This window comes from Tiliqua scincoides, chromosome 1 (assembly GCF_035046505.1).
Source record: "Tiliqua scincoides isolate rTilSci1 chromosome 1, rTilSci1.hap2, whole genome shotgun sequence".
In the NCBI taxonomy this organism is placed as follows: domain Eukaryota; kingdom Metazoa; phylum Chordata; class Lepidosauria; order Squamata; family Scincidae; genus Tiliqua; species Tiliqua scincoides.
Genome location: NC_089821.1, coordinates 239,186,893 through 239,194,615, shown reverse-complemented (window position 1 = coordinate 239,194,615; position 7,723 = coordinate 239,186,893).

Here is a 7,723-nt window from a genome sequence, read left to right as displayed (position 1 = left end):
GAGCTGGAATCCCTAGCATGTATGCACTGCTGAAACAGAGACACCTGCGTTGGCTCGGTCATGTCGTGAGAATGGATGATGGCCGGATCCCAAATGATCTCCTCTATGGAGAACTCGTGCAAGGAAAGCGCCCTACAGGTAGACCACAGCTGTGATACAAGGACATCTGCAAGAGGGATCTGAAGGCCTTAGGAGTGGACCTCAACAGGTGGGAAACCCTGGCCTCTGAGCAGCCTGCTTGGAGGCAGGCTGTGCAGCATGGCCTTTCACAGTTTGAAGAAACACTTGGCCAACAGTCTGAGGCAAAGAGGCAAAGAAGGAAGGCCCATAGCCAGGGAGACAGACCAGGGACAGACTGCACTTGCTCCTGGTGTGGAAGGGATTGTCACTCCCGAATTGGCCTTTTCAGCCACACTAGACGCTGTTCCAGAACCACCATTCAGAGCATGATACCATAGTCTTTTGAGACTGAAGGTTGCCAACTGGCTTTTGAAAATTGTTTCAGCACAAATGTGGCAAATCCATCTTCTGTGGGTTGGCAAACAAAATGCTTTTGATGCACCTGGGAGAGGAGTTGTTTGCTAAGCAGTTGGTGATGTGCTTCAGGAAGCCCCAACTTTCTGAATTCTTTGAATGCTTTTCAGAGAGATAAAGTGGGGCATAAATTTGGTAAATAAATAAATATTTGCACTTCCACCACGGCCATGGAACACTGCCAAAGTTATAATTCCACAGATTCAGGCTATTGTGGTAGGATGCAAGGCTGAGCACTCTGCCTTCACAGTCACATAGTGGCAGCCACCAAGGACAGCTGTTCTGTGGTGAAGGTTCAGTTCAGCCCTCTCCCCTCCCAAAGCAGCACTGAGAAAACAGGGCACGGCTCTTTGGGTGCGTTCAGCAGACCCACCTAAGTGATTATAGAGGGATGGCTCTGAAAGTCAGATTCTGTGAGTACAGTGGGCCCCCTATACAATTTGGGCTAGGAGATTCAGGAACCCCCATATGTAGAAACTGATGCAGTTGCAACAATAGCTGGCTTTTTGCCTTTTTAATTTTAAATATTGATTTGTTTTTGTGCTATTGTGCAAGTGCATTAAATAAAAAAAATTAAAGAGACAAATGTTCAAGCTCATTTTCACTGAGACTGTTATTGCTTGAGCAGACTGTCCACTTTTGGCTTTGCTGTGGAAATTGGCACTGCAGGATTCTACGCGTATATCGTGCTCCATTGAATGGCTGGTGGCAGTCCGTGATCCCTCTGAGGGGTTTGCACTCCTACACAGCCCTTGCATGGCTGCACGGCATAACTGCTGGGCTGCACGGCAACATCTCTGGATGCTGGGCAATGACAACATATGTCATTGCCGACTTCCAGGAAAGATGAGCTCCAAGCTGCACAGAGCTTGGTTTCGAGTTGTATGGCTGTGCAACTTAGAGGGACCAATCTAGTGGTCAATCTAGCAGTGATAGTTCAGATACCAGTAGCTGATCGTGAAAGAGGCAAGTTTCATAGTCAGGTGAGTGAAAGCAGAGATTGGTTTCTGAGGAGTCCCTTCTGTTCTTTATCAGGGCACAGTTGCCAACAAAAAGTCAAGAACTAAGACCGATCTGACTAGGAAGTGTTTACTTAAGGCTTACAGTCAATTATAAAGCCAGACTGAAATCCAGCCAGAGCCAATCACAATTTTGGAGCTCCTGAAATAAAATAGGATGACCTTCCATGCAGGCTGAATGAGGAAGGCTTCTGCCTCTCTCCATGCAACAGCTAGGATTCAAGGAAATCAAGAGCACAGCATTAGTAAAATGCATTTTTTTAAAATGTATATAGCACATTTAATTCTATGTGTAGGTGAGAAATATCTAGCCAAATGGGTAGGAAAAACCTTCAGTTGAAAGCTGCGGAACTCAGTAGTGTTGCATATGGACTATGGAGGTTTGTGTTTGAATATGATTAACATGAAGCTGAATGGTTGCCCCCTAGACCAGTCTCTGTCCTTCAGGCTAGCCCACCTCACAGGGTTGTTGTGAAGTTAGGGTAAAGTGGAGATAGACCCCCCCACTACTCTACATAAATTAACAGCCCCCTAACCACATCCTTGCAGTATGCCAACGTGCACTGTTCTGCTCAGTATTCCCTCCAATATGACAGACAGAAAGCTACATGTGCCTGTCATATCCTGAAGCCCTAGTTGAGACATACCCCAGCAGGCTCCTCAGTGCTATACCTGCAAATGAGCTGCTGTAGATCTGAGAAGTTCTATTGGGGGCCATGCAAGGCTAGAAAGGTGTTTCATTTCTTACCTCTCCTGGGTGGCCTGGTCCCTGATCCGTATGCAGCATGCGGTAGATGCTGCACCAGGCCCTGAATCATGCTTTGCAGCCCAGGATAGGATTGGGCCATTAAGGAAGCACTGGTTACAAACGTGAAAAGCAAATACACAATGATACCAGTAGAGTCTTATGGCACCCCCTGTGTGCGCCATCTCTTGAGGGATTCAGTGGTCCAAAACTTGAGATAAATTCCAACTCATAGAGACGTGTGACTCAAATCATGCACGAGTCACGCACACACATGTTTTAGCGACTCAGACTCAAATCAATTGACTCAAGTTCCCATCCTTGCTGACAGGGTAGATTAGGCTATGTGCATCAAAGGTTAAACAACCTGCTACTTGTGGGGAGCACTGTTGCCTACTGAGCCACAGAGGCTAGAACTGCTGGTAAAACTGAATTTTTTAGGTGGGTCCCGATGCTAAAAAGTTTGAAAACCAGTGGTCTAATTCATTAACATATTAGTCAACTGGGTCAAGTAAGCGCTTCTGTTTTCACCATATGTATGTGTGTCAATTATAGAATAATACATTTGACACTATAGAACAGGGGTGCCCAAACTCCAGCTCTGGGGCCACTTGTGGCCCTCGAGGACTCCCAATCCAGCCCGCGGGGAGCTCCCAGCCTCCAATGAGCCTCTGGCCCTCCGGAAACTTGCTGGAGCCCTTGCTGGCCTGATGCAACTGCTCTCAGCGAGAGGGTGACTGTTCGACCTCTCCCATGAGCTGTGGGACGAGAGCTTCCTCCAATGCATGCTGTTTCACGTCTGTGATGTAGCAGTGGCAGCGAAGGAAAGGCCGGCCTTGCTTCGTGAAAGGCCTTTTATAGACCTTGAGCTATTGCAAGACCGTCATTCATACAAGTTCCATCTCTAATATATTCATTTATGTAAATTTATTCAAATTTGAAATTTAAATTAATTCTATTTTTCTGGCCCACAACACAGTGTCAGAGAGATGATGTGGCCCTCCTGCCAAAATCTTTGGACACCCCTGCTATAGAATCATAGACTCATAGAATCATAGAGTCGGAAAGGACCTAATAGATCATCTAATCCAACCCCCTGCCTTAGGCAGGAAATCCTCTTAGAGCATCTCCAACAGGTGCTTGTCGAGCCTCTGCCTGAATATCTCCAGTGAGGGAGAGTCCACCGCCTCTCTCAGCAATCTGTTCCACACCACCCTGTCCGTCAGGAATTTTTTCCTGATGTCTAATTGAAATCGCCTCTCTTGCACTTTGTACCCACTGGTTCTAGTTCTGCTTTCAGAGACAGTTGGGAATAAATTATTCCCTTCTTCCATATGACAGCCCTTTAGGTATTTGAAGCCAGCTATCGTTTCCCCTCTCTGCCTTCTCTTCTCCAGGCTGAACATGCCAAGTTCCCTCAACCTTTCCTCGTAGGGCTTGTCCTCCAGCCCCTGATCACCCTCGTCACTCTCCTCTGAACCTGCTCCAGTTTGGCTGCATCTTTCTTAAAGTGGGGTGCCCAGAATTGGACACAATACTCCAGGTGAGGTCTAACCAGGTGAGTTCTAACACACTATCAAGTGTGTGTACATTTTCTTGAGACACCATGTAGTACTGTCAATATAAGTAAAGTCACTTATATCTTTGGGGGTGGGGGAATTGTTTTTGCTTGCACTTTCCCATCAGCTAAAGAAGTTCCCTCACATTCAGCCAAAGAAGCTCTTCACATTCAAACTTCAGAGGACTGAGTAGCAATATTAATTGCAAATAATCTCCCACAATGATGTACTGCATGTCCTCAGGCCACAATTCTAGGAACTGAGCTCATAACCTATGAAGGAAAAGAAAATAGGTGATTGCAGTCTATATAATTGCTTAGAAGCAAAATGATTCCCTATATAAATGATACGAAGACATAGTCAATGGAAATACACAGCACTCTTTAACGATGGGAGATAATATATGTTGGATTCAAGCACTGTCTCCCACTCATGCCAGAGGGAATGCAAAGCCACCCTGGGTCCCTTTGGGGAGAAGGGCGGGATAAAAATAAAGTTTATTACTATTATTATTATTATTATTATTATTATTATTATTATTATTTTTGGTGTGTCTCCAAATTTTGGTGATTCAGCCCCCTGCATCCCCAGTCTTTGCTTGTGATGGTGGTTGGAACCTCATGAACAAGACATTATGTGGCAGAGGGCACTGGAGAGGAAATGAAGAAGAGCTGAAAATCAAACTCGTCTCTCCCTTGCTCAAGCAGGCAGACGGCATCCATACAAAGATGGATCCATCCCAACATATTATCCTCCACCCCAACAAAACCATTTAAATGACATAAGCTTCACTTCTTATGAAGGGGTGAGCAGTGACGTGGCTAAGTTTGCAGACAACACCAAACTTTTCCGAGTGGTGAAGACCAGAACTGATTGTGAGGAGCTCCAGAAGGATCTCTCCAGACTGGCAGAATGGGCAGCAAAATGGCAGATGCGCTTCAGTGTCAGTAAGTGTAAAGTCATGCACATTGGGGCAAAAAATCAAAACTTTAGATATAGGCTGATGGGTTCTGAGCTGTCTGTGACAGATCAGGAGAGAGATCTTGGGGTGGTGGTGGACAGGTCGATGAAAGTGTCGACCCAATGTGCGGCGGCAGTGAAGAAGGCCAATTCTATGCTTGGGATCATTAGGAAAGGTATTGAGAAAACGGCTAGTATTATAATGCCGTTGTACAAATCTATGGTAAGGCCACACCTGGAATATTGTGTCCAGTTCTGGTCGCCGTATCTCAAAAAAGACATAGTGGAAATGGAAAAGGTGCAAAAGAGAGCGACTAAGATGATTACAGGGCTGGGGCACCTTCCTTATGAGGAAAGGCTACGGCGTTTGGGCCTCTTCAGCCTAGAAAAGAGACACCTGAGGGGGGACATGATTGAGACATACAAAATTATGCAGGGGATGGACAGAGTGGATAGGGAGATGCTCTTTACACTCTCACATAATACCAGAACCAGGGGACATCCACTAAAATTGAATGTTGGGCGGGTTAGGACAGACAAAAGAAAATATTTCTTTACTCAGCGTGTGGTCGGTCTGTGGAACTCCTTGCCACAGGATGTGGTGCTGGCGTCTAGCCTAGACGCCTTTAAAAGGGGATTGGACAAGTTTTTGGAGGAAAAATTCATTATGGGGTACAAGCCATGATGTGTATGCGCAACCTCCTGATTTTAGAAATGGGTTATGTCAGAATGCCAGATGCAAGGGAGGGCACCAGGATGAGGTCTCTTGTTATCTGGTGTGCTCCCTGGGGCATTTGGTGGGCCGCTGTGAGATACAGGAAGCTGGACTAGATGGGCCTATGGCCTGATCCAGTGGGGCTGTTCTTATGTTCTTATGTTCGATATCTTCATGGACAGCCTTTTCCTTCTGAGCTCCCATTTGGCTGTTCATCATTCTATGTTCTCTGGCACAAGACTCTATGGCAGGGGTACCCAAACCCTGGCCCTGGGGCCACTTGCAGCCCTCAAGGCCTCTCAATGCGGCCCTCATGGAGTCCCCAGTCTCCAGTGAGCTTCTGGCCCTCTGGAGATTTGTTGGAGCCCGCACTGGCTCGATGCAACTGCTCTCAGCCTGAGGGTGACTGTTTGACCTCTCATGTGAGCTGTAGGATGAGGGCTTCCTCCACTGCTTGCTGTTTCACATCTGTGATGCAGTAGCAGCAGCAAAGGAAAGGCCAGTCTTGCTTTGTACAAAGCCTTTTATAGGCCTTGAGCTATTGCAAGAACTTTATTCATTCATATAAGTTCATCTTTAATATATTCATTTATGTAAACTTATGTAAATTTATTCAAATTTTAGATGTAAATTAATTATTTTTTTCCCCGGCCCCCAACACAGTGTCTGAGAGATGATGTGGCCCTCCTGCCAAAAACTTTGGACACCCCTGCTCTATGGTCTTGTGAGTTCCCTGCAATCCTGTTACCTATAGTTTGTCCATTTATATCTTTATAGTAAGCCCTCAGGACAACTTCCACATATCAATCCAGAAAAGCCAAAGAATACTTGTAAGGTCCACATATTTTTATAACCTCCCTGAACCCAAGTGTCAATACACTCTTGGGAGACCAAACTGGAGAGATTTATTGCAGCTCAGTCAATTCAATGGGAACGCTGTATGGACAAGCCAGGGCCGCCCTTAGGAGCTGCAGGGTCCAATTGGAAACATGTTTATTATAGACTTTTTATCTCTATGGTAGAATAGAAAGCAATCAAAATGTGCAGTTTAAAGGTACATATGGAGCTAAGTGACTTGTGAATTGGTTGACAATTATGAACCTGCTGCTTGTGGAGGAGAGTGACCCTGGTCACACACACCTAAAACAGAATCATCAGAATCTTCTTACCAGTAGTAGTTCCCTCTAGTCTGGATTAAGTTTCCTCTTATTCACCTTTGTGTTCAGTGGTTGGGAACAGACTGTAGGATGGCTATGTTACTCTAACATATTAATCAGGGGATTAGGCATCTTCTTGATTTTTAAAACAGTGCAGAGTATATGAAATAAATACAACACACAGCAAATGGAGTGGAATCATCAGCAATGTGTAATGGACTGTGGGAGGTGGCACTCGGGCTGTGATCCTTGGTATGAGAATAATGGCATCACAAGCATGCCCTTACGGTATTTTCATGGCCAAAATGTTGGACAGTAAGCATTAGGGTGCCTTTCACCCGATGAAGACTGCAGCTGCCTGCACTTGTAGGTCCCCAAGGGCTGCATTCAGCTTCTTCTGTATAATACAATTCTGTAGATGACTCATATTTAATTGTGAGCTACTAAACATGTGAAAATGTGAGCATGCAATAGGATTAGCTAAATTAAAAGCATATCTTTCCTTACACACACAAAGCTTTTTAGTGTCTCACATAATTAATCTCCTTCCAAAACATGTCTCTGAGGATGTGTTTGCACAAGGCATTATCTTGGGGGAAATCTGAGGAAGGAGTTTTGGGCATTTTAGCCAGGCATCATTTGGTAATTTGCCCCCTCTGTGGATTAGAGCTAAGTCTGGAACCTGATAAAATAAAAATATAGACTTGATGTTATGTATACATTGGATTTCATAATTGTTGCTACAGCCAAACGGTTGAAGACATAAGGAATGCTGGACGTCCTTTTCCTTTTCTTTGTAAAATTGGGTTTTAATTGGTTGAAAAAATGTTTCAATTATTTCATGTTTGCTTGGGGTCTCCAAACATTTTGGCCAGAGCGCCGCATCAAATTTCTGGCATGGTGTTGAGGGCCAGAAAAAAATTTAAATATAAAATTTATATAAATAAATTAGAGATGGAACTTAGATGAGTGAATAAATGAATGAATGGGCTCATTCCTTCCAATTCTCTGGGCCTTAGAACACCCTCCAGGCA